We start from the raw sequence: 3,464 nt of genomic DNA, 5'->3' as shown, positions 1-3,464 counted from the left end.
CTGGAAACCATATGTAATTCTGTATGGCCAGATAAACCAGGCAATATACACCTCATACACCATGTTGATTTGCTCATGATCATAGATTGAGTTAAGAGCAGAATATTGACAGTACTGCACAGAACTCCTGATTCCCAGGTGAGAGGATACATGCTTGTATATACATTTATTTGGGTTGGCAAAAAAGTTCATTTGTTTTTTCCATAAGATAGCTCCAGTATCACTTAGTTGTCTTTACCTTCATTCCAAAAAATTTGTTAGATTGTATTGTGACAGCTGTCATATCAGTGGGCATTTTTTAAAAAAAACATCAGAATTGGTAAATTTCTATGTAGCCATTTTAACATTGAAGATAGAAGAAATTATGCAACATTTTTTGGCATATCATACTTTATTATTTCAAGAAAGGTCAAAACACAACTGAAATACAAAAAAAAAAAAAGATTGTTCAGTGTATGGAGAAGGTGCTGTGACTGATTAAATGTGTCCAAGTTTCTTGTTGGAGGTTTCTTGCTGAACAATGCTCCACAGTCAGGTAGACCAGTTGAAATTGATTGCGGTCAAATCAAGATATTAATTGAGAACAATCAACATTATACTACACAGGAGACAGCAGACATACTTCAAATATCCAAATCAATAAAGTTATTGGTGAAAATGAAAAATGTGTCTTTTATTTTATGGAAAAAACTAAATGGACTTTTTAACCAAATATATATATATAAACATTACTAACAAAGACCCCTAACTTTCTTGCATTATCACCTGTTAATCCACTTTGAAGCTGCAAACTAAATGTAAATTCTCTAATGATTTTCCTTTCTTCTTTTATCATTGCAAATACTGTGTCCTCTCTTTTTGTGTTCCAAAGGTGTTTAGGCAGCTACTATCCTTTTCATTCGCTTCCCTGCTGAGTCTTCACAACTTCAATGGTATCATCAAGAATTGTCACAGCTCTAAGGATCACTATGTTGTGGAAATTCCAATTAAGTCACTGTAAAATGCAACTCTTTGAACATCAGAAGTGTATGTATGCTGTTCTGAAAGCCACTTGTGCAGAAAAAATAAAAATTACTCAGAATCTCTGTCCATCACTATTTATCCCCCTCTACCCTTCTCCAGCCACTGTTCTACCCTCACCCAGCAATGACCACATTGTTGTCCAAATCCATGAGATTTTTCTTTCTTTTTCTCAGTTCTTCCTCTCCCATCCAGTCCTCTACCCCCAACAGTCAGTCTGCTCTCTATCTAGATGTCTGTCTTTATTTTGCTTCTTAGTTTATTTTGTTCCTTAGATTCCACATGTGAATGAAATCATATGGTAGACTTCGGGTGGTGAACATATAATATAGTGTATACATGATGTGTTATAGAATTGTGTACCTGAAACCTGTATAACTTTCTCCTTTTTCAATAAAAAGGAAAAATTACCCAGTATCTAACACAAGTTTGATGAATTTACTATTATAGACATATGAACACTGTCACAAATGGGACTATATCAAATTAAAAGCTCTGCACAACAAAGGAAACCATTAACAAAATGAAAAGGCAACCTACTAAATGTGATAAAATATATGCCAATTGTATCTCTGAAAAGGAGTTAGTATCTAAAATATATTTTTTAAATCATACAAATCAAAAGCAAAAAACATTTTAATTAAAAAGGGAAAATACATATGAATAGATAGTTTTCCAAAGAAGACATACAGACAAACATCAGGTACATTAAAAGATGCTCAACATCACTAATCATCAGGAACATGCCAATCAAAAACACGAGATATCACCTCACACCTGTCAGAATGTCTATTAACAAAAAGACAAGAGATAACTGTTGGCAAGCATGTGGATAAAATAGAATGCTAGAGTAATGTTGGAGAGAAGGGAAATTTGTGTAGACACTATGAAAAGTAGTATAAACGTTTCTCAAAAAATTAAGTGCTCACTTCAGTACCACATATACTAAAATGGGAAAGATACAGAGAAGACTAGCATGGCCCCTGCACAAGATGAATGCAAATTTGGGAAGTGCTCCCTATTTTTATGCTTTAAGACAAAGAAGAGAAAGAGAGAGGGAGAAGAACACAGGTAAAGAGGCCAGTGAATAAATACCTGTCAATAAAAACCTTAAATGTAAATAGATTAAATGCTCCAATCAAAATACATAGGGTAGCAGAATGGATATGAAAACATGACCCATGTATATGTTGTCTGCAAGAGAACAACCTCAAAATAAAAGATCTACACAGACTGAAAGTAAAGGGATGGAAAAAAGTAGTCCAAGCAAATGGACATGAAAAAAAAAGCTGGGGTAGCAATATCTATATCAGACAAAAAAGATTTCACAGCAAAGGCCATAAAAATAGACAAAAAAGGACATTTCATAATACTTAAGGAGACAGTCCATCAAGGAGATATAACCCTGGTAAACATATAGGCACCCAACATAGGAGCACCCAAATATATAAGGAAAATCTTGGAAGACTCCAAGAAGGATATCAACAGCAACACACTCATAGTAGGGGACTTTAACACATTATTGTCAACAATGGACAGATCTTCAAAGCAAATAAACACCAAGGATATTGAGGCATTGAATACTGAAAAACACTGGACATTAATAACTTACCAACTATCAAATAAGTTAACTTGTGGATCTGAAGAATAACAACATCTGGATGTACAACCACTAGTGTGACTAGTTATATAGGCTTTTTCATTTTCCATAGTCTTAGAACATCCATAACCCACCCACTCTAGGTACAATGGCCAGGGCAACAGCTAGAGAGGTGCTAGTCCCATACAGAAGTGGAAGAAGAGCCTGAAAAAAAGACAAATGCTGAGCCTGGAAAAGAGACAGAGGGAAGTTCAGAATAATATAGAAAAGGGTGAAGCCAAAGAACTTATATGCATGACCCATGGACATGAACTAAGAGGGGTGAGATTGTTGGAGGGAAGGGGGTATTGGGCAGAGGGAGCAAAGAGAAAAAAAATTGGGACTACTGTAACAATATAATCAATAAAATATACTTTAAATAAAAACAGTCTGTTAACTGGCATTAGAACAAGATATATAGACCAATGAAACATAGTAGAGAGCCCAGAAATAAAGCCAAGTCTATATGGACAACTAATATTTGATAAAGGGAGAAGGAACATATCATGGAGTGAAAAGAGCCTCTTCAACAAATGGTGCTGGGAGAACTGGACAGGAACATTCATAAAAATGAAACTAGATTACCAACTTACACGAAACAGCAGAATAAAGCCAAGATGGATAAAAAACTTAAATGTAAGCTGTGAGACCATAAAAGTCATAGAGGAAAACACAGGCAGGAAAATTTTAGTTATCCCAAGGACCCATATCTTCACCAAAATATCTCCTAGGGAAAGGGAAGAAAAGGAAAGAATAAACAAATGGGACTACATCAAGCTAAAGAGTTTCTGCTCAGTTAAAGAAT

At 34.9% G+C, this 3,464-nt stretch overlaps 1 non-coding gene across 1 annotated transcript; it reads left to right on the top strand.

Moving 5' to 3' along the window:
* Window positions 1-1,941: 1,941 nt before the first annotated feature.
* Window positions 1,942-2,046, top strand: LOC150004886 (U6 spliceosomal RNA). Its single transcript, XR_016512486.1, has one exon. It is a non-coding gene; the product is annotated as a U6 spliceosomal RNA (small nuclear RNA).
* Window positions 2,047-3,464: the final 1,418 nt, after the last annotated feature.

Source organism: Furipterus horrens, unplaced genomic scaffold, assembly GCF_987537825.1.
Source record: "Furipterus horrens unplaced genomic scaffold, mFurHor1.1.pri manual_scaffold_7, whole genome shotgun sequence".
NCBI lineage: Eukaryota > Metazoa > Chordata > Mammalia > Chiroptera > Furipteridae > Furipterus > Furipterus horrens.
Note: the sequence above shows the minus strand (reverse complement) of the source record. Positions and strands in the feature narration are given on the sequence as shown.